This window comes from Calidris pugnax, unplaced genomic scaffold, assembly GCF_001431845.1.
Source record: "Calidris pugnax isolate Ruff unplaced genomic scaffold, ASM143184v1 scaffold138, whole genome shotgun sequence".
Classification (NCBI taxonomy): Eukaryota; Metazoa; Chordata; class Aves; order Charadriiformes; family Scolopacidae; genus Calidris; species Calidris pugnax.
The window spans coordinates 726,725-751,316 of record NW_015090858.1 but is presented as its reverse complement, the minus strand read 5'-3'; the positions used below and the strand labels follow the sequence as shown (position 1 = coordinate 751,316).

Below are 24,592 nucleotides of genomic sequence, written 5' to 3'. Positions count from 1 at the left end.
AATTCGGTTTCTACAGACAAAAAAGCAACACTTTGGAAAATAAAATGAAATAAATATATATATTACACATTACAAATTCCAAATAAACTGCTTTTCAGACCTTATGGCGAAACCTATCTCGAGCCTGGCTCCTTGCGCTGCTGCTCTGGTTGACTGAGCTCTAATTTGACCCTTACGTGACAATCCCCACCAATGAATAGCAATGAGGAATTCACAAAGAAAGCTATTTCAATATAGTTCTCTCCTAGGCAGGGACAGACGTACTGTGCTGGTGTCAAAAGAAACAAATAAAAAGGCTGGTTGGGGTTTTTTTGTTCCTCTGGACAGAAGCAGTGAAACAAGGCTTTAAGGAGGGAAGGAACAAGGGCAGAGGAAACGCCAACAGGAAAACTCCTTGAGGAGGATTCTGGATCCTGCAGGGAACAGGCCAGTGTGCAATAGCTGAGCTTTGACAGCAGCAGGAAATTCCACCCAACCATCCAGCAGGAATCGTTTTGTAGAAATAAATAAATAAATTCTGCAGACTGTAAACACTACGATCTGGGTTTGGCATCCCCAGCAGAAGAACAGACACACACATCCTGACGGTGCCCCACGGCTCCCTGCGGCATCTCCCATCGCACCAGCACAGCGCCCAGTCCCCCGACAAACTAACACCTTCATTAACCTCTTCCTTAAAAGCACTGAAATCATTTTGTATTAACTTACAAAAGATGCAGTTCTCAGCAACAAAGGCTACAGAACTTGATTATCTCTCATACGATCCCTCCTGTGGATCAATCAAGTGACACCTTCCCACGGCTTCCCTTCGGGAGCAATCCCTCTCTTCAGCAGTTTGCTACGAGGAATTCCTCAGGTTTTCCTTCCAAAATTTCATGCTGTGTTTTCAGGGCTGGGTGGCACAGTGTGCTACGTAGCTTTAATTATACGGAAGCTCTATTTCCCTAATAAGATACATTTCAATTGCTATAAGGTACTCTCAAATGGAAAGGAAAATAAATTAGAGCAATACAGGCCACCTTCCTAACAACTGCACACATGTAATAGCATGAATTATTCAGTCGTGCATTAAACTTCAAATTGAAATATTTTTACAAGGGCAATTTTTAAAGTAAATGTTTTAGCCCATGATTACTTTTACCCAATGTAAAAAATCTCAATTTCTCATTGAAATTTATCATTTTTAGAGCCGAAGAGCGTAACAGCAGGTCCTTTCTGAGGCAGGTCCTTGCTCTCCAGGACCTACAGCTTGTCTGCACTGGGTGAGCTCTTCCTCGTGGAGCCCTCGTCAGTCGTGCATTAAACTTCAAATTGAAATATTTTTACAAGGGCAATTTTTAAAGTAAATGTTTTAGCCCATGATTACTTTTACCCAATGTAAAAAATCTCAATTTCTCATTGAAATTTATCATTTTTAGAGCCGAAGAGCATAACAGCAGGTCCTTTCTGAGGCGGGTCCTTGCTCTCCAGGACCTAGAGCTTGTCTGCACTGGGTGAGCTGAGCTCTTCCTCACGGAGCCCTCCTTACACCACCCTTCCTTCAAAGATCAGCCGTTGTGTTAATTAAGCGTAGAAGAGCAGAGCGAAGCAGCATCCCGTTACCTCGCACCCACTGAGCGTCCACACTGAGGTTTAACGGGTGTGTGACAGTCCACACAGTCACACCGTGTGCTGGAATTCCCTGGGCAAACACACACTCCTGGTGTATTTCCCAGCGAGGGGCTGTTGTGGGTGGTGGGACCGTCGTCAGCCGGAGCGGGGCTGAGAGGGACGAGCTCTGCCTTCAGGCGGCCTCTGCTCCGGGGGAACGTGGCAGAATCCCTGGCTTTGTTCTGTCTCACGAAGTGTTAAACTCAGACACAGCCAGGACAGCATCAGCATCCTTAATACTGTACCCCTACACCAGGAGAATCACTGTTTGGCACAACTGACCTCCCATCTCTCTGCTTCAGTCGGGACCCTCCCGCCCCGAGTCCAGAGGAACCGCCTGAGCTGAAGGATGGGCTCAAATCCCACAGAATAATTCAGACTATTTTGATGATTTCAGCAGTTCCATTTGCTCCTGTTGCACGAACAGGCCTCTGTTTACACGTCCCCAGAAACCTTTATATTTTCCTTTATAGTTTTTTGTTTTTCAATAGCAATAAAATGCAACTTGGAAGTTAAAGCTCGAATGAACAAGGTCATACTTCACTATCTCTTGTGGGATGTGAATAGTAAATTTGCTGCTTCTCAGAGCTCTGACACCTTTTCTTTGGCCTCGGAATGTTCCAGGCTTGCTCGTTTCCAGCTTGATTAGCTGTGGGCCGGTGGCCGTGACACCCAGAACACGTGGTGCTGCCTCCTAAAACTGCTGCACGTCATCGATTTTTCTCAGGTCTCCCCCAGTTAAATCAATAAGGAGTTCTACTTAAAAATGGATTGTGCTTTGTGGGCTCTTTCTGGTTCATGTATATTCAGATTCCCAAGTATTCTCCCAGCTGTTCCAGCAGAAGCTCTATCTACCAGGCTTCCCCCTCCCTCTGACCCCAATCTGGTTCCCCCCGACACCAACAGCCGCTCCGGGCGCTGCGGGCAGAAACAGACAATCTGGGCAAACTTCTATTAAGTAGAAAATTCCACTATAACCATTTTAGTAGAATACTGCCTTCCCAGCAGCAAGGAAAAAACCCTCACACAGCTTAGGTGAACGCTAGACAGCACCAGGCATTAAATTATCCACCAAGGCACGGGGCTGTGGGGCTGGACGGGGTCTCATCTCATTTGCAGCAGAAACCCTCCCTCGCTGCGGAGGCCGCCTCGCACGCAGAGCCACCAAAAATCAATACCTCTATTCTTAGAACAGGGCTATTTCAATGAGAAAAAGCTCAAGATCAGAAGCAGTCCAGTTCATAACCCACTTCTTCCCCCAGTATGTTAAAGCTTGGCTTCATTAATATACAATCCAGTTTGGCCACAAACAAGCCAATGACATGAACAAACTCTCATAACCTGATGCAATCCCTTCCACAGAATACAGAAAAGATTTCACTAAACATTATCATAGAATGGGGTGGATTGGACGGGACCCAGAAGATCCTCTAGTTCCAATGCCCTGCCAATACCCAAGTACCCTCATTTTTCTTGGCTTCTAGATGTTTTGAGGTTGGTAAAAAGGCTTCCATTTTAAGAGAAAAGCTACTGAGAGTTACACAGTCTGAAACTGGTCGGGGGGAGCCTACAGCTGAGACCAGCTGTGTGTTTCCAGGCGTTAAACCCCCAGTTGACAAGAGGCAGGGAGAGGGGAGGCAGTGGGGAAGCTGCAGTTCCCATGGCCAGACCAGTTTCTCACTGGAAAAATGGAGTAACTGAAGGCTGGAAAATCCTGCAAGTGGTGATAATAATTCTTTCATAAAAGATAGAATCATAGAATCATTCAGGTTGGAAGAGACCCTTGGGATCACCGAGTCCAACCATCTACCCTACTCTACAAGTCCTCCCCTACACCATATCCCTCAGTACCCCATCTAAGTGTCCCTTAAACACATCCAGGGATGGTGACTCCACCACCTCCCTGGGCAGCCTATTCCAATGCCCGTGATACTGCCGTGCCATCTTCTAGCAGATAAAATAAGTAAGGAAAGGGGAGGCAGGGAAGCTCAGGAGAGTGATGTGGAGGGAGCCCAAGTGCCCACTCCAGCTCCTCCAAAGGCTGTGGGGCTGGTGCCAGGTCAATGCCCCAGACCAGGCACTGAACCCCCGGCCGGTGGCTGGGAAACCATCGTGTCCCTGCACGGGCTGAGAGGAGAGGGAAATAATCCAAGCGTGACCCCACCAAACGGCGAGTGTTTAAGCTCAGCAACAGATGTGTCAAATGACTTATCCCAACCACGAGGAGTTAATTGATGCTATAAATAGTACTCTGCAGACAAAAAAAAAGAAAAAAAAAATCCACTTAATTCTTGTACCCACAGCACAGAGTCTAGGCTTGCTTATCAGTGAAACTATTTTCCTTTAAAGAAGTGGGCTCGGGTGTTTTACATGTAGATTAACACAGAGAGATAATTTGATTTCAGGCTATTGAGAGATTTCCTTCCTTTTATGTTTCAGCAGAACAGGGCTCTGTGCAGCTAAATGAGATCCGTAGATTACAGCAGAAGAAAGGCTAATAAAACCGCATCGCTACATTCCTGGGTAATAACGAATGGTTTTTAATTCTAGGGCTCCAATCTCAGGGTTTATGAGGGCATTTCCAATTACTATTTTTAAGATTAATGCAAATAAATGCATCAAAAGGAAATAGATCTTTTAGGCCATTTGAACCAAATACTTAATATCTCCCATAGCATTTTACATGCCAATAAATAAACTGGCATTGCTAGGGAAAAACCCTCACAGTTCTGAAGTGTTCAGAGCAAGCACCTTCCCTACGGTTTTCTTACTCCTTTCAGAAGAAAAAAAGCAAACAAACCCCCTTGTCTGCTTTCCTAAACGTGTGTCTTATTCAGCTCTCCCCGTCAGACCGCGTGGGTTGTGTGGCTGCTCTATTGCTCCACCAGGAGCTGAAAACACCAGTGTAAACAGGAAAGAAAAGAATGTCAATATTCATGTTTAATTCTTGAAGCTACTAAATCAAATGAATTTTATTAGCTGCTTACCCACCAGCCCTGCCACATCACTCTCCCCTATTTCAACTGCTCTCATTAAAAACAACCAGATTTCGACCTCACGTTGCTTTAAACCAGGGACGGTATCAATGAAGAGGAGATTAAAGCAACACAAAAGGAGGGAAGAACCAGAACGAGCCCCACGAGCTCTAATTCTCTCCGGTAACATCTGTCTCATTCTAAATCAAGTAATTTTTTCCACCACACTAAAATTGGAACCAAAGCACCTACTCCATCAGACCAGGCTAGAGATCTGCAGCTCTGCAGGTTCAAAGTGGGCAGCAACAGCCCCTTGGCTGTTCAGCATCTGCAAATTCCAAATGCAATCCAAGTTCATTTCACCCTTGGAAGCTCAGGATGCGATCCAAGTTTGTGCTGATTAATGCCACAGCCTTTTAGTAGTACAAGGCAAACATGCATTTGAGAACTAATAAATAATATGTGAGCAAAAGAAAAGCATTTAGCTCATCTGATGTCTTGAATAATCACCCAGTTCATGCATAAACATACAAAGGCAGGAAATCCAGCTCCCTTTTAATGACAGTCTCAGAGGGGCTCTTCATTCCCTGGGATGGATTTGGGCACGTGGTGTCCCCCTGACACTGCCAAGGGGACAGTCTGTGGCACCACAGAGACCTCCTGCTCCGGAGCACGGCTGCTGTTTGTGGGGCAGGAACCGTGTCTCGGGGGCTGCCAACAGACCCCAGCTCTTCTCTGGTCCTCCCAGCAGAAATCAGTATCACCCAGAAGCACCTTCTGCTCCATCAGCCAAGGGCATTGGCTCCCCTTGGGTTACACTGGCAGCCAAAAGAGCCTGCAGAGAACCATGGCCAGGACCCGTCTCGCTCCTGTCACTGGGCAAATCAAGATGCTGCCGTAACCCCATTGATTACTCCAGGCTCAATCCTTCTTTACTCTTTTAGATCTCCCCTTGCGTGAAGCAGAAAGGCAGCGTTACGCTTCCTCTGTGAAATGTCACATTCATACATTTATCAAGAATTGTATTTATTACATCACTGCAGGTAGCAATTTTCACAACTAAGATTCACATCTTTATTGTAAGAGCTTTATATTCATTGGCTTGTAGCTCCATCAAAATGTAAACATTTGGGGCTCAGTTTTTGTGGGTAGCTCTTCCTTCGGGCTGAACGACTCCTTCAGGAAAACTCCAGCGAGAAGAGCAGAGCCTGAAACTAGAGGAAACTAGAGAAACAGCGAGAAGAGCAGAGCCTGAAACTAGAGGTTCAGCTCCAGAGCCAGAGCCTCCAGGGCTGCCCTGGTCCCTCTCCCTCTCTCCTGCCCGTAAAACCTGCCCTGAATTTCACCTCAGCATGAGTCTCCAGTTCAGGTGGACAAACCACCATGGGTAAACTCCTTCTTCTGTGCGGAGGTTGGCTCAGACGTGAAAATCAGTCGAAATTGGGGAAAGTATCGGATTCACGGGGCCACCATCAATAGCCTTCTGGACAGGTCATTTTCCTCCAGGTAGATGTGGTCAGACACTGTGCTCATCCTTCCCAAGGCTGCCTGCTTTGATGGCTTTAACTAAATCTTAATGCTTCTTGTAGCTTGTATCGCCCATCAATAATATTTCTTCTTTCCAGGAATGCAGTTATCACTAATGCCTAATTACAGTTACTTAAGAAGTATTTCTTCCAGATCACTGAAGATCTGCTTCAAGAACCAACTTTCCATTCAAACATCCCCTTTTAATGACCGTTTTGCTGTGCCAAGTGGAAAAAATAGTAATTTTGCCTTAACTGTCTAACCACTTCAAATATTTAAAACAAATTCCCTTTATTATATCAAAATGCAAATCCTGCACTGTATAAACAGGAATGGATTCCAGCTAAAATAAATACTTTTAACTCATTTCATTAAGGCTCTATGAGTAACAGGTAAGGAGCAAACAATTCAGACAGTAAATACAATGCAAACTCTGTTGAGAATCCTTCCAGCAAACAGTTTGAAACTTTAAAGGGGATACATACACTTTCAGTGTATATATGTATATATAAGTGTATATATACAGTGTATATATACACTTTCAGTGTATATATGACATATATAAAAGGGATAATGTTTAAAAATAACCAAATGAAAATTGAAAGAACTTTATAAAAATCAGTAACACGATACTTGTTATTCAGAGGATTATTTTTTGAAGAATGCTTGGCTAAAATTATAATCCACCTACACTGAGAAAAACAAAGCAGTACACAGAAGGGAGTAATATTTCAGGAAAGCAAACAGCAGAACACTTCAATATTTGATGCCATTAGTCACCACCAAGCCCCCAGATCTAACACAGGCGCCGCAAAGTGCCAAAGGGAGTTCACAGCAGCTGAAGATGCTCGTGGTGCCCCTGGAAGCAGCAGAGAGTGGGCTGCTCTTCTCAGGAGAGGCTGAGAGGGAGGGAGGGGATGGAGCAGGGAAGACTCATCTCCAGAGTATGAGATCACTGCAGAGAGGTGGGATGTGGGACATGACCACAGCCTTTGATCTAAAACAACCTCAGGAGAGCCTGGGCTAAGGAAGGGAAGGCTTTGAGTCCACCCGCTGTGAATGTGGCCCCAGGGAGGGCCATCCCTTCAGGGGTAGAAGGAAACTCAACAAGGGTTTCCACAGCAGAAGGAGGGAGACGTGGATCCGAGATGGTGTCAATCACAAGAAAGAAAACAGTCATCCCTGTTTTCCTCAGCTAACCCTCGAGTTTGGCCCTCACCACTGCCTCAGAATTATGGAGATTCCTGCCCTACTTCCACAGGTTTAGGATTTATCACGGGTATTTCCTTCTTTCTGCCCCTCAACCATTCTATCACTATTTCAAAACAAATTTCAGTAGGCCCTCAATAGCATGGAACATCTGAGAGATGTAAAGATAACTTAAAAGAATAAAAGGACAATGATTTAAGAACATACACAATGACAAAGCAGCAAAATACTCAGAGTCTTTGTGAGGAACTGCAGAAACACGGTACCTTTTATAGCGTCCCTTTCTTGTGGTGGCGTGAAGATCGAAATTCTCCCTTGGTTTGATGGTAACTCTGTCAGAGAAACAAAGAAAACAAAACAAAAAAGACATTTTTATTCCATCCAGGGGAAGTAGGAAGAGGGGAATATTTTTAAATAACTGATAGCATTTACATAATACAGTGGGAATCTATTAGTTGTACCTCCCCTTGGCTCCCCTTCCCTTCCTGAGTCACACTGGTCTGCAAAAAACTGTTACATCCAACATCTGTTGCCCCATCACCTGAAACCCCAAGAAAATCCCACAGAACCGGAGCAGGGAAAGTCAAGTCCGTAGGAGGAGCTCATTTGGGTAACCAGCTCTTTCTGTCCTCTTGATTCCTGTCCCAGTGCCACCCATGTCTGCACATAGCAAACATTTCCAAACTTAGAATTTAATCCTATATTTATATTTAATTCCCCATTGATTCATAGATTTAAAAGTAAAACTGTTTCCTTCGAAAGCTCACACCACAGCATTTTCTGTCGCCCAGGTCTAAATACCATCCGGTGACTCTAAAAATGTCAGCTGTGGCTACAGAAATACACCTCACCCCCTCTGACCTTTCTTCTTCCAGCTGCAGGAAATCAGAGAAATACAGGCAGGAAGACTTTCCCCTTTGGAACTTGCAAGACACAACTCAACAGTTTTCAACATCTCATTTTCTGTTTGAGCTTCAGGTACTGTTCCCATTACGGCATTTTTTACCCTAGAAATTTCTTGTACAGATAACAAGCATCCCGTGCCTCGCATTCCCAGCCTCCTCCTCTCTTTCTGAGACCAAGAGAGTTCTGAGCGGGTGATTTCTCCAGATGTGTTCCACTCCAGCTGAAGTTGCCCCGTACACCAGAGGTGCCACCACCCTTCCATGGACAGTCTGCGACATGGTACAGTGAGGCCAGAGAAACCCAGGACTCAGTGAGCAAAAACACCTCAACCCTTCACGCTCCCGGCAACCACACAGGTGCTAAACCCAAATTATACATCTCTGATGGAAGATGAGGGTTCCTTTGAAGCCTAATTTCTTTTAGCTTTTCTCTCATAACAAGAAAATGAGTACCTCCTCTAAGTAGGCTAATTTTATTAAAATATTCTCAATTTTTAAGCCAGAAATAATTCATGATTTATGTTTAGTGTCACCTGGAGCAGAAAAAAAACCTACTGAAAAAATACTTTGCTTGATTTTTTCTTCCTCTTTTTCAACCTGCTTTTTTCTTTTTTTTTAAAGTTGATTGAGAGCCAAGAAGACAAGCAGCCCAAGGCATTTGTCTTGAACTGGGACACCCTGGGCAAGCCCCACATCCACAACAGCCTTCATGTACGGCTGTGGGATATTTAACCTTTTTCTATCACATAATCTGGGAAGAAACAGCATTTTCCTATTTCACAAGACATATATAGATATATAAATATATATATTTATAATACCATGAGGTACTTCAGGAAAGAAACACCCATGCTATTACTGGTCTTCTAGCGATAATGGCATTTGTATAGTCTGAAATTCAGTGTTGATTATCAAGAAAAAATCACTTGTCTTTCCAATACAAGTCCAATTGTTTCATTTTATTCTTTAAGCAGAATTTTGTGTTACACATTCAGTACCTTGTGCAACCAAAACGTTTAGTGATAAGACGAGATGCTGAAGGCAGGTCTGGGGGAGGCCGTGTGGCCAACACAACCACCCACCCTGAGGAAGAAGAGGGTGAGGAGGAGCGGGGACACCACTTCAAGCCCCTCTGGCAGGATGGGCTCTGTGCCCCCTTGTCCCATCAGTGGTGGGGTCCACAACATGCCATCTGGGAGAGGGGCAGTAGCTCAGCACCTGAACTTCATCAAAATGCTGCTTTATTCCGACGACAGGCTGTTATCGCTGGTTTGAACGAAGTCTGTTCCAGCTCTCAGATGAGAGGAGCAGAGAAAAACCTGTAACGCCTTTTCAAATGGCTTATTATCTCTCACTTGTCACTAATTACCCCAGTCACACTCTTAGAGGTTCGGAGCAGTTTTATGTTTGCTCGCCAACAAACAACTCAAAAAAAAAGAAATTAGACAATTAGTCTCTAGCTATAATAACTAATTAAGATAAATATTTTCAGAGTAAGGAATTTAACAGAACATCAAGACACTGACACTGCAAAAATCATGGGAAAGCAGAGCATTTCTCAGCAAACAATTTCTCACCATTCAGTGAGTTCCACAATTGCATCCCAACCACCACCTCCCTCTTCTCCCACTCCAGTGAACATAATTAGTTATTAAACTTCTTTCTGACGTGATGAGAATGTGAGCAGCTTGTTGGGCTACAGGGAAGCTTAGGGACACGTTCTGATGCTGCTCCATCACAAGGACCTTCTTGGGCCCTTACTCAAAGAGCTTCTGAACACACACCTGGTGCTCGACAATGCCTCCTGCGCAGTCAGTTGTGTGAGGAGCAGCCTTTGGGAGGGAAAGGCAGGGAAAATCCACCAAATTCCATGGACTTGCTTGGCCCGAGGTCCCCAGGGCGCTCGCCTGCTCGTTAGAGCTGCGGAGCCAGCGTTACCCACATCCACTAATCAAAGTCCTGTGGCACCATGCGGGTTCCTCACCTGTGCACTGAGATAGGTGCAATTAAAACTGCCAAGTGTGAGGCAAGCTGTAAAGTCCAAAATAAGTGGGAGATTCAGGAAAACGGTGTGGACAGACGAGCAGATTCCTTCCCAATTCAGCTGCAGTACAGCTGTGAGTAAGTGCTGCAAGATCGTGCCATGGGCACGAATGGGAGGCCTCTATCTGTGGCTCCTTCTGTCACTCAAATGAGCTTCTCTCCAGCATTTCTGACACTAAAATAACTAATAAAGAATTTGGATGATGTTATTTATTTGGTAGCAGAAAAATTACCTAGAGATTCATAGCTACAGCCCAAAATCAGCCTTGACTGCAAGAAGCTCAAACCCTCTGACTGTAGGTGTCCCTCAGCAGGAGCTTTGTCCCAGACAAACCATCAGGAGCACAGGCGGAGCTGAAAAGTATTCTTTGCATTTGCTGTGATTTACTTCTCTTAACCAAGAGACAAGGAGGTGAAGAGAAGGAATTCTGTCCCCTCAGCACCTTCTTCCTTCACGTCGTATCCTTATTGGCTAAACTGCTATTTTATTTCACAGAAAAATGTGGGATATTCTGACCAACAACATAGTTCTGCTTTTATACGAGGTATCAGATGGCAAAGATGAGGTACCCCCGTTACGCAGCTCATCTGTGGGTATGTACTGTCACAGCCTGCATCAGAACAAACGGGGCAGTGGTGGGAAGGGAGGTCTCTCCAGTGAAAGATGGGACACAAACACAGCCCCCCCAGCACAGCCAACAGCAGCAGCACTGTACCCTCCTCAAAAGGCCCTCCATCACAAGTGGGGACTGCAAGCTGTTTGATAGTCAGATAGTTACACTCAATTATCTGCAGAAATTTATTTAAAACAGCATTACTTTTGTATTACTTATGAGCGTCGAGTTCCCTTATAGACTCTTACTCGTTCTTAATTATAATGTAAATCAGCGTGTTAACATGAAGCCAGCACTAAGGCAGGGCACAGGGGGGACTCGGGGGCGGGCGACGCTCGGGCAGAGGCGGTGGCAAAACGCCCAGGGAGCTCCATCCCTTCCCACACGGGTGCCCTGGGCAACGGCAGCTGCTGCCAATATATTTTAGATAAATATTCCAAAAGCAGCAAAGAGCCCGTGCACCAGCACGCAGACACGTCGCAGATAAGAATGGTGGATTTTTAAAACATCCAGACCAAAAGTACACAACCAGCACAACAAACCATCGCCCAGGTCCTTACACTGACGTCAATCAGTCATTAAGGAAACGAGGCCTGAACTAACATTGGCAAAGCAGATGCACCTATTTCCTCGACTACCTTACTGTGTTTATCGATAAAGACATGGCATATTAAAGGAAAATTTATGAAATATAGAACTACAAAAGCCAACGTGCAGTGATTCGCTTTGATGTGCCGTGATACAAGCAAGCAAAATTAAAGCTAATCCCTTCTACTGAAGGAAATGTCACAGACGTTTGTGTGTTTGGTAAATTAATATTTATAAGAAGCCCAGACAGTTTAATGTTTTTAATATAGGACTAGGATTTTCTCCTAAACATCAGACAGAGAAGTTGCATTAAAACTGCAGTTTTTTGATTGCCACAAACCCAAATGACAGCATTTCCGAGATTTGTTTTCCATCATGTCATACAGATTAGCAACTGTACACAACTGGGAGATTTGCAAAATCCACCAAATAGCCATAAATTATACATTTCTAACTCTTTAAAGTTAATGCATAATAATCTTCCTATCGCGAGCCTGCTGACGGCTGCTGGTGCCGCTTCCCCAATATTTCTGCTTCCAAACAGAGGGATCCAGGGCTGGAAACCCCGGCAGGAACCCACCGACCGGCCCCAGGCACAGGGGGCACAGACGTAGGACGGGTCTAAGTGAGAAGAGAGGCTTCGCCAACGACTCTGCCAGAATTCACCTAGCAATAAAACTGTAAATGTAACCTGCCAGAATTCACCTAGCAATAAAACTGTAGGCGAACACCTTTTATAAAAAATGTAATTTAGAATTTTACAGCCTAATACACATAAGAATTTATCTCACCCAATTAAATTAAAAAGCAGCACTTGATCAGCTGGTATGCAAATTTTGAAAAGGAATTTTGTTATATTATATGCTAATATGGGGTTTCATTTAATTTAGCTGATGAATTACCTCATTTTGTTTTCCAGTATACTGAGGGTACCCCAATCGAACATGACAGCTCTTCATGGGGTAACCAAAGTCACCTCAGATCTATCACAGAAACAGGATAAATTTATTCATTTTAAATGGGTGGCAAAGGTGATCTTCCAAAAATTTATAATAAAATGTAATCTTGAAGAAGAAGAAAGCGGCCCCGTGGCCTTCCCACCAGGCTCCTGCTGAGCCACCGTGTGTGGGGCAGCAGCTACCAGCCATGGGGCAGGGGCCACCATCCATGGGGCAGGGGCCACCATCCGTGGGGCAGGGGCCACCAGAGCCACACACGGACCCCAACAACAGGGGACAAGGGGAAGAACAGCAGCTGCTGGTGACAGAGTCACGCTGGAGAAAAAGTGCTAGGTTCATGATTGTAAATAAAATTCCAGCTCATTTTTTTAACCTAGGTTAAATCACTGGACGTTTCTTCCAGTAGTTGCCTGTTTTATATGATCCCTAGAGATCTGGCAATGAGAGTGAACTGGTGAATCTAGTTCAGTGACAGCCTGACCTCAGGGGGTCTCAACCACTGTGTTCATTCCCCCTGGAGACTCAAACAGAGGACCAAAGATGCCTTGGAAAGGCCAAATTAACCAACTACATACTGGTGGTACCGGCGGGTGCACATCCTGGAGAGCCCAGCAATGACCCCAAATGAAGGTGTGAGTGGGACGAACATGGGGACACTGGCAAGGAACAACAGGGTGTTGGGCCACCTGGGAAACCACAACGCAGGAAAACAGCCGGCGGGTTGAATTTTAGTTCTGGAGGCTGGAGTGTGTCCCCCTGACCAGCACCCAGGGTGCTAAAGCTGATGATCAGGCCTCACCAGGAAACATGCAGAAGCAATAACTCTGCCACACGAGTCTTATTTGCATCTTAAGTATTTATAATCTTCAGATTTAAGAGACGGAATGCCGCTGCACATCTGTTGTTTTGATCCCAGTGCGTGCCTATTAAAGTAAGCAGATAAGGAACTGCCACCACGGTGGTGACACTGGGGCTGCCCATCGTGGGCAGATGCTGGGTTTCTCCTCCCTCATTATCTGATTCCTCCTGAACGATTCAGTGACATCTCTGCCTTCTGCAGCATCGAACACAAACATATCCAGGCAGGAGACATTCAAACCCACCTGGACATGTTCCTGTGGGACCTGCTCTGGGTGGACCTGCTTTGGCAGGGGGTTGGACTAGATGATCTCCAGAGGTCCCTTCCAACCCCAGGTGATTCTGTGATTCTGTGAAAATGCAGCAAAGGGCTGATGAGGCCAAAAATATGGGTGTCAAAAAACCTCAGCTTGACTGGGTATTTTTTAGAGAAAAGAACACAACCAGACTTCATATAAGTACCTTGGGAACCAGCAAGATATTTTGATTTCCAGTCACAAGTGTCACAGGCTGTAGGTGTTTCTCAGATCTCAAAACATACAGGAATGAAATGGATCCCATAAATACAGTATTAGATATAATGACACCACAGCAGCCCTGCCAAATCGCACAAAAATATACTTGTCTGTGACTTGCCAGAATAATTGTAATGAACGAACAAATAATATTTTGCTTGATGTTAAAAAAATGTAATCACCCGGAGTACACTGAAAAAAAAATGTGCAAAGGTTCTATATATAAAGCTGCTCATATAATGCTATACACTTCCATGATAAAATAAAACAAGCTGCTGTTCCCTCCAGACCTCATCTAAGTTTCACTCTTCTGGTCCCTCAGCAAGGGGGACGGGGTTGTCCCTGGGGCCAGAGGCCACCCAGACACCAGAAGAAAGCACAGAAGCAAACGTACTCTCCTCTGAAACCCTGCTGTTAACATACTTTGATTGATAATACCAGAGTTTTAATAACATAAAGTGAATTTTATGCTATTAAATAAAATTTAATTGTCCACAAAAATGTCCAAAAATTTGTGTAAATTTTGGTAAAGCCATAGCATATATTTTCTTAGAGTTGGTATATGCATAACCTCATTATTAAAAGCCCTAATAGCCTCTCCAGCTGTTAACCACGCACAGCTCTACAGGAAGGCAACGGGAAATTAGATTGCCCAAGAACTACATAATTTCACTCTAGATGTTAACTAAAAGAAACCACCAAACCCAGGGAGGTTTAAATCGATAAGACAATAAAAGTTCACATTTAGACGGGATCAAAATCTAAGGCAAAGGCCACAATAAATCCTAATTATTACTCTGCCGCGTTCACTGGTGTTGAGACCTACAAACTATAATCCCTGTGCTGGTGGAAGTCCCAATCTCACAGTCTTTTCATGAAAAGTTCTTTAAGAACAGGACTGAGCTTTCACTGGGTCCCTGCGATTCACAGCTTCGAAGGGCAGATTTTAATTGTATGTGTGTCAATCATAAACCCATCCAATTGTCATGGAAACACAGAGTCGTTCCAATGAAGAGTCAAATGATTAACTTGGCTGCTGGAAGAAAAGTTTTATTGCTGCAATTTACTGAAACTGTCTGGTTTGCATATATTAAACTGAATGGAATCACGGTAATGGCCATGGTGCTGGACACGGTGCTCTGCCAAGACTTCAAATGGATTCCATACTTCAATTCTTTGTAGAAAACATGTATTATTCTGATTGTATTTAAGCTGGCAGGGTGTTAGAGGGTATACCTCAATTCTGTAAGACTCCCGTGTTTTTGCCTGCCCTCCAACATGACTAATTAGGTTTAATTGGGTCAATTGAGAATTTAAGGCATAAGCAAGGCATATCAGGCTTGATATACTGCTTTGACAAGTAAGTATTGTGGTTCTTATAATAGGAATTAACGTGATATCTCTGTATCTTCCACAAGTGATTGTCAAAGCTGTCACAATAGGGAGGTCACAATTGTTTTCCCATATCAGGAAACCCACGGACTCGGCCGCTGCCACCGATGTGCCCTGGGACGGGGAGTTGGGCTGTCCTGGCACCAGGCTGGCCCCACGGTCCCACCAGTGTCCCTCTGGGGCTGGGGGGGAAACAGAGACCCACAGCCCCATGCTCTCCATGTTCTTTAGGTACCGAAACCCCCCTGAGTGCTGAGGAGCTGGAACTAACTAATCTGATGTAAAACACAAAGCCAAGTAATGCAGAAAGCTTAGAGGAAGCCTGTAAACTTCCTTGCAGGTCTTCCCAGATCTCCCTACCTCCTGCTTTTTTCTAGGTCTTTCTGTTCTCAAATTACTGCCCTGATCTCCAACCATTCTTCCCCTTCTTACACACCTACGCACATAGGTTACCTCTCCTGTTTTGCTGTCCATGCTTGGATCGGATTATCCAGTTTTTCATTAATATTGTGAATAAATTCCGGAAGGAGCACACACTGTGTAGAAACTGATGAGCACACACTTGTCAGTAACTTTGATTTAAAAAAGCCACATTCCTGAATGGCACTCATTCACCAGGCAGCAGGTAGGAGAGGCAGGTGGGCTCCTGGCTCCCACCAAACACAGCGACCTCCCAACCCTACACACACGGGCTGGCACCTGAGAAAGAGCTGTAAAAGCAGTGGTCTGCTAGCAAAAGCCCTGCCTTTTAACAGTTACTGGCACTTTTCAAAGTAATTCAAAGCCCGCACGTCAGGAGGATGCTTCGTCCTTAATATCTCTAATGACAAAGTGATGGAAATATTCAGACTAACTCTGACTGGATACAACGGAGACACCACAAACACACAATTCTAGCATTTCCTTCTGCATCTTCATTTCTCAGCTGCACCCAAGCCCACACATGTGAAAGACTAAGAAGAGGAATCCAAAGAATGCAGTCCCGTGGCGAAAGGATGGCATCCACCCCTTTCCCATGAGATTAAAGAAAGGAAGTAAGAAAACGCTAATAGCTGAGTGTGTAGAGCAGCAAACAGCTTCTCCAGGCTCCAGCTCCACTCAACTGAAAGCGTGAAATAAATTAACCCCTTTTAACCTCTTTCTGAAATCTATCAGTCAGTTATGCCAGAAGCAAAAAGACAAAGTAACGCGATCTAACATCTTCCTACATTCCAAACTCACAATTTGGAAAGATAATTAACTTGCTCGATTCCTCGTCCCTGTCCTCCTCACCACCTGCACCGGCTGCTTCAGCTCCAAAGCTTCAAATCCCCACGAAAACTTGAAATACTCTCTGATGTCGAAAAACCAAGTATGCTGAATATACAAAAAGCAGAATATATGTTTATACTTCCATTTGTCAGTAAGAACTTAATGAAATACCACCATTACCATCATAATGCAAATATTTCACATGTATAGGTAGCTTTCAACTTGAAACTTCAATGCATTTTCCAAGGGAAGCAAAGTTATCAGCTCTATTTGGCACTAGAGACACACCATCATGTATCCAAGGTGAAATGCACAGCAAACATGGGATTAGAAGTAATTTTTCACTTTCATATCCATATTCCTGTTCTTTCATCGCCATGCTGAGTTCTCAGAAGGGGGTAGCTCAAAAGGGAACCAAAAAAATTCTATTAAAACTCAAACCTGGAGATAACAGTACATATTTCCACATGTGTTTATCATTTCCTGTGCACACAAAATGGGGTGTTCAAAGACCTTCAAAGTCATTTTCAGAGCCTCTGTGAAAATCTAGTAACTCTAGTCCTGGCTATCTGCAGTGTGGATGGCTGGGAGTGCCCAGGGACCGACGCAGTCACCAGCCCGGCCACAGCCAAAGCTCAACGACCACACTCACCAGAGCCTCTGTGAAAATCTAGTAACTCTAGTACTGGCTATCCACAGCATGGATGGCTGGGAGTGCCCAGGGACCGATGCAGTCACCAGCCACGGGCTCAATGACCACACTCACTATGGAGATTTTAACTTCTTCCATTTTAGCCCATCTATGGCAGTTAAACCCTATTTGATAAACCACCGGTAATTCGTGTTATAAAACTATTTTGCAGTAAGTTTTAATAAAAAGGCCCCTCTCTGTGTGTGCCCAATGGAGATTTTAACTTCTTCCATTTTAGCCCAACTATGGCAGTTAAATCCTATTTCCCCTCTGCTGACAAACCACCGGTAATTCGTGTTATGAAACTATTTTGCAGTAAGTTTTAATAACAAGGCCCCTCTGTGTGTGCCCATCAGAGGCAGCAGCAATCACAGCTCCATCCCCACGGGGGCTGCTCCGACGGACAGACCAGGAACCGGCTCCGTTTCGGCCGGGAAACGCTGGAGCAAAATCCAAGCAACCCAAAGCATCGAGCTGCATCTGAAACTGTGGGACTTTATATTTAAACTCTCGGTTAAACAGAAATAATTAAAGTAATTTTAGGGGTTAGAGGAATTCTTTTTCATGATTTAGCAAAAAATATCCCCAAGTGAGTATCTGCTCATTTTATGTTTCCAGTTCATTAAAGAGGATGCAGTTAAATCAAATGAGGTAAACTGGGTACGGTGTTCATCTTCAATCATATCTAATAAAATCAGTTACCCAGTCATAGCCCTGAAAATTCATTCCCCCACCATAGCTCTACAAAGTTTTTACATCTGCAAAATTGCGTAACCTTCCCATTATTCCTTCTCTACATAAAACTGCTCTTCTGAGTCCAATTGAGAAAGAAAACTGATCATTAAAAAAATCCTCTTTATCCAGAAACACACGAACAGAACTAAAAATGTCATTCTAAGTGCTGTGTTTTCCTTTCAGTTTATTACACCAATTTACCCAGAATCACTCACCAGCAGCAGCCCTTGGACTTTAATTTCTCTGCTCTTTATTAATACACAAACTGCCCAGGACAGCGGGTACCAGCGAAGCTTCTCGTTACACGGGGAACTGTTCCCCTTTGCACTTGAAATTTATAAATAACCGCACAGACCGTGTCAAAACTCACTTTGAAGAACAAAGCTTTGACAGTTAACACGTTTTATTAAATAATGAGGAAAGAATGGATGCAGAATGGCACCCTGTACTGACACCATGAGTCCAGTGGGGCTGGGGAAAGCGGCCACACCAGCGCTGCTGCCCCGAAGGCACCGCTTGGGCGGTGTGAAATTTCACGCTACGACAGCTAAAAATATGGAGACGCTGGAACAAATTCAACATCGGTGCAAGTCTACTGAAGTACAAGACTGGCCTTAAATATTTCAGCTATTCCAGTACTCTGGGCTCCTACTGTCTCACAGCTGGTGCCAAGGGAAAGGGCAGACAGAAACTGATGGTGGTGCCTTCTCGGGGTGATGCTGCACACAGAGGAATGGAGGCTGCTCTCCGGGACAGCGAATCCAGATGTCCTGCTCCAGCAGAAGCCGCTCTCCTACGGCCCAGATACTTCAGAGAAAGAGTTCTCTGAACCCCTGATGGTGTTTTGCCATCTCAGCCCTGGCCGTGGAACCTCTCCGTGAGATCTCCTCTGCAAGGGAAGGCAGGGATGACACAGTCCACGATGGAGTGCAAATGGCACATTTGGGGGATGCTTCCCAACACGTGGGTAGGGAAGGTGTTCGTTTTCTACGTATTTCCTCTACTGCATTATACCAGTTCTCTCAGGGAGAGATTGGCAAAGCAAGGTGGGATTTATCCCTCCCCCATCCCACCCCAAACGCTGACCCCAGGGCTCCCCCGTCTTTCTCCCGGGTGCCACAGCCCCGAGAGCCGCAGCAGCACAGAGCTTTCCAAGAGCAACTGGAAGCCCACGTTGAGCTTACTGCATTTTTAGTAAGATAAACAGACCTAAGCCATATGGTCCTACATTTTAATGTGATGTAATCCAAAACTACTTTTTATTTCTATTTATTTTTTACAAGCTGAGACAGTCCTAGGCTTTACAGTATTTTGCACTTCAGATGGGTCTTCTAAAGCTGTCTGTTTTGCCTGCAAAAAACTTCTGATGATTTGCTCTGGATGTTCTCCAGGACAAGAAAGAAACTGGTGTGCTGCAATCTCAGATATCACCTGGGACTTCCATAAGGCAATAAAAACAACGTTCTGAATTTATCCCTGCACACTTCACCACCCGCAGAACTCTGGATGCCTCTACATCGAGCTGTGTGAGCCCCTCTGCTTTGGCAAACACAGAACAACCAAGACTGTTTAAGCTGACACGGAGAGATTACGTTTGGATCTCAAGTCCCAGCCTTCATGGTACCTTCAAAATATTTCACAGTTGGCTATAAATCCCTGTCTCTAAGACCCAAATGCAGTCCTGGTCCATGACTGGGTGTCAGAGGTGCTACAAAAAACCCCAAACAACAAAAAACCCCACCATAAAATTCACCTAGCGCTTTTGGGGGTATTCAGTAACAATTTCAAGTCATCATACCTATTTTTAAAAGCAAAATGACTGAAGGGAGATCTAAAAAATTCACTTAAAAAAAATTCATGTGGTGATTTTCATGTGCTAAATCACCTGTATTTTCAATATAGAATCGCAGGCTGCCCCAGGTTACACGTCTCTCTTGGGCAGTGTCCATGATAAAGTGGGCCAAACAGGCAAATGTTTGAAAACTATGAACTGTTCCATTTTTGCGTGTCATTTAAAACTTTGCTTGCTCTTTATTCTGATTCTCTAAAATTGGAATAATTCAGAAATTTAATGCAACAGTCCTTACAAAATCTTCTTTGATAGACAGTGCTTTGAAGATACAAAACCCCCAAATACTATTCAGCCACTGGAATTGTCTAGCGGTGACTAAGCTCCTGCTAGAGAAGCAGCGAAAGCCTAAAGCGGAATTTCACTTGTTTGGCTTGTTTACTAGAGAGATTTAATTGACACCCCAGCAGGTTATTTTGCTGATCTCACTGTCTGTGCTCTGGTTCCGCTCACGGATGAATCAATGATGTTCAAATCTCGTTACCTGCCCCTGTGGCTTCAAAACATCTGACTGTGCAAATTATTATTTTATCCCTTTTCATTTGGGAGGCTAGCTCTAGTACGCACAATATTGTCAGAAAGAGATATTATCTCCTCTTTTAGCAATTCAATACACCTTATAATTAAGAATTATTTATTAATATCCCTGTACCTGTCAAGCCATTAACCCCACACAACACAAATGAAATTAGATCTGCCAGGAACCCTGTTAAAGCGGAGCGGGATCAAGATTCAAACCTCTCGCAGCTTAATTTTAAACTTTTATGGTGGTCGCTTAACCTTTTGGGGGCAGACTGCCACGAGCAGTGCCAGCCCCTGAGAGCAAGCAACCTACCCCAGAAACTGGGAAAATGCCAAGGCTTTTTCTGGGCTCATGCCCAAAATCACTGCAACTCTGGTGTTACCCCACGGCGTAGGGCAGCGGGGGCTCGTGTCCCCATGGTGTCCCCTGCCCTCCCCCGGCAGACCCAGAGATATTCCAGGGTGCCTGCCCCCGGGAGGGAAAACTAGTCCCTCTGTGAGTAATAGCAACATGTTACTGGAGGATTTTTATTATTACTTTTCTATTAAACACTCGTGTACGATGAACTGCTCTTAATGCTGTGGAAAACACACTGAATACCTGTAACTCCAAATAACCTGGCGTTTTTTAATTGGTCTGGCATTGGAGTACATACGGGAAAATCACAGACATTAGTCTTTGTCATCAAAATGTCCATCAGAGGACCAAGAGAGAGTGGAAAAAAATCCTCAGGATATAAAAACATGTCTTGGTTTTAATATTTTTAGTTAAGACGGGCACTACTCCCTAGGGTCCATATCCCCACCCTGCTGAGGAAGCAAAGTAAGATTTTCTATTCTTTAATTCAGTATCCACTTAGCTCAACTGAAGGACTGTCTCCATAAAACTCACGCTACTCTCTTTCTCTATAAAATTCTGGCACTGACGGGTGGACAGCCAAGCACAAGCAGGTTAGGACAGAAGGGACACTGTTTAATATTAAGCAGCAGAGGTTTAATCGATCAGCGCCTTGAAGTGGGTTCCACTGAGAGCCCAGTAAATCCGGGCAGAGCTGCTTGGAAATGACCCTCCTTTGAGAAACGGGCTTAGAGAGCATCAGCAGAAATTGTATTGTGTTTTTAACCTCATAATTACAGCAGGTTTAGAGTAATTGCCTCAAAATATTTTATGGGACTCTATGCAATTTAATTGTTCTCAGTAGTTTTCATGTTATTTCCACTTCCTTAAGATCCAGGCAAACAATTTTTCCAAGAGAACGTTTACAGAAACACTAACACTGAATAAACATTAAAAATATATTTGGAAAGGCAAGTTTTGAATCATTAACAAATTACATATGATGCATGAATCTTACGGCTCATGTACCTCCTCGAGTCCAGAGCGGCTTGAATTCTGAATATTAAAAATAGGCTGTTATTATGGAATAGAAATAGATGAGAAATTGATGCAGATAGAGAAGGGCTACCTGATACAAGAAGTCAATGTCCCGTCCCTGCTGAGAAACACTCAAGGCAAAGAGATCAAACTGGCTTGTGAAATACTGGACTTTGAGACAATAACACGGAGACACCTCTAGAAGAAAGGAAGGAAGGAAAGTCCTCTGGCAAAGGACAGATGCGTTTGTGTCTCCTCCTGATCACCCGGCTGGATAAAATGCTTTTCACTGCCAAAAATGGTGCAAGTCCACTCTAATGTGATAATTAAGTCTTAATACCCAGAAGCGATACCTTTGCTGAGGTCAGGCTGTGAGACTTGGGCAGAACCACCTGGGGCAGGACCAGCCAGAAGGAGTGGCCTTGGGAGCTCCAAGATCACTCAGAAGATTAAAGTGGAGACTTCAGCAAAGAGATCCAAGCAAAGATTTGTAAAGATCTCGACAAGTGGAACTAAAAGGGAAATGGGCAAAATAGGAAACACACATTTTAAGTGCAACAGAAAAAATTATCTATTTATTGGTTGAACCGCTGTGCAATATTTTAAGACTGTTTTTTCTTCCTTCAGGGGCAGGAACTGTAAAGAGCCATGACTCCTACCTACCACACTCCTAAATAGTTCTCACACAAGCTCACAAGATCTCACACAAGAGTGTTCTATAGTCCCTCTTATTTCCCCTCTCCCACATCCTCTCTGTATCCCAAGGACATTGCCCGTGTTTGCACATTTCCTCATATGGAATTACAGCGAGTAAAGACAAATGAGAAATGAATCCACGATGCTCGCCAAGGACATTGCCCGTGTTTGCACATTTCCCCGTATGGAATTACAGCGAGTAAAGACAAATGGGCAATGAATCCACTCCTGCAGAGGGACACGATGCTCTGAGATCAGTAGGACAAGAACTGGTTTCCGGCAGACGCAGGAACACCGTTCACTCGACACACAGCAAGTACCATGTTACACAAAATAATGCTTCATTTGGAGTTTTTGAAGTGTTACTGCTTTTTTCAGCCAGCGCAATTCTTGTTGTGTCCCTTTTTTCCTCCCTTTGCTTTCCACTGAGCACCACAACTAACTCAGTAACACTTTGGTTGGAGGACGTGTCTTGTTCCAGCCTGTTCTCAGGTTCTGTACCATCCATCCGTTTCCCCAAGTCCCTGGAGGATCACAATCCTTTCCCCAGCTTATTTTCTCCAAGGAAAAACGAAAATGACAACATGTTTCTTTTCTCATCTGTTCCCCACTGGCGCACAGCTCTACAGCTGAAACGCTCATCAGAGCCAAAAGCTTGGGCATGACTGAACTTGAAACAAGCTAAACATCAATTGTTGTGATTTATAGCCCCAGAAGACCAAGTCAATCACAAAAGACTCAAGTAAAATTAATTTGCCAGTCAGAGCTGTCTATAAGACACGCCTACCCTGAAAAATATAAAGAAATCAGTATTAAGCAGATTGTGTAATTGCTTGCATTGGGACAAAACGGCTTAAAATTCCAACTTTGTGGTGGTCACACACACAGAACATCCCCTGCTCCATCCAGGCACTAACGCTGGGATTTCCCCCCGTGCCAGGCCATTGAGCAGTGCTGACTTAGCCAAACACTGCACACAGAGCGTTACACTGAACATACAGCATTATACTGAACATAAGAGTGTTATACAGAACATCACAGAGCGTTATACTGAACACAGAGCGTGTGGAGCTGCACCAGACCCACGGTAACGCTGGCACCGGTGCCTGTTTGGGAGCATGAGGCAGGTTCATCACTTCAGACCTCACTTATAAATAGATGCTGCAGATGCATTTCAGAGCAGATCCTGTAGACTCCTTATTTTCCGTGTGAGAACTTTGCATCTTTTAGGTAATGCACAGACATAAATACAGAACGTCCAGCTTCCAGCCACTCATGCAGGTCCCTACATCACAAACAACACACTCACTTCCCAAAACCAAATTGTCTCGTAAATTCCAGCCATTCAATACTGTAATTGTATTTCCGTGGCTCAGACCGTGGCAGCAGGGAACGAAGCAAGCAGGAAGAGAAGGCTAATTGTAAAAGGTAAAGTTCTCTTTTATACCGAAATCTTTTTGTTATGAATAATGGGCCCAGAAAGGAAAACAACTATTGATGAGTCAGTGACTGAGCAAAAGCGTAATCATTTGCTGAGGTCATTTAGTTTGTCAGTACTAAAAGATTTGAAAGCTTCTAATTTAGTTCTTCACAAAAGAAGCTCCCTGCTGTTGACAACTTGACAATGAATTTTCAGCATTTAACTTCAAACCAAAATCAGTGCTGTAGCTTAATGCTTCTTCCTCAGGCACTAAGTCAAACACAGAGCTCAAATCCTGGACAGAAAGCATCACTGGCTATTTACAGCTTAGGCAATTTCTTTGTACAGACAATAAATCAGAGTACAGATCTCAACCAGCTACTGAAGTCTGATTACAGAAGTATCTCAAGTATTAGCTAAAGTACTCAGTGAAGTCCTGCTCTAAACAACAGCTACATCGATCTAAATCAAGTATCCAATCGATAGATATTACTTTAGGTGTCTTTTGTTTCTTTTTTAGTAGTAGCAATGAGAACAGCAGTCACAAATATATTTAAAAAGACAAAAAATACAGCTAAGTTTCTGCAATGACACAGAGCGCCATCAATCTGCTTACACCTGACACCTGAGAAGTTCACGGTGTCCATAAAATGTATTACTATGTGCAGGTGGGAGAAACATCCATATTCTTGGCTCCTTACTCTCCTGTAAGACAGGAGAGTGGAATTGCTCCCCTGAGATTCATAAACAGATTTTGATTTCATCCAGGAAAATCTCCATCTTTCTCTTTGCAACAGAAAGTTCTCCACCTCAACTCG

General features: G+C 44.1%; 1 protein-coding gene across 3 annotated transcripts in view; it reads right to left on the bottom strand.

The window, feature by feature from the left end:
- The window catches only part of ARVCF (armadillo repeat gene deleted in velocardiofacial syndrome), a 249,277-nt gene that overhangs the window by 145,640 nt on the left and 79,045 nt on the right, over nt 1-24,592 (bottom strand). For all 3 annotated transcript variants that reach the window (XM_014943992.1, XM_014943993.1, XM_014943994.1), the window contains one exon: nt 7,628-7,693. The gene's annotated coding sequence lies outside the window, so the exon portion shown is untranslated. The remainder of the gene's footprint in view (nt 1-7,627; nt 7,694-24,592) is intronic.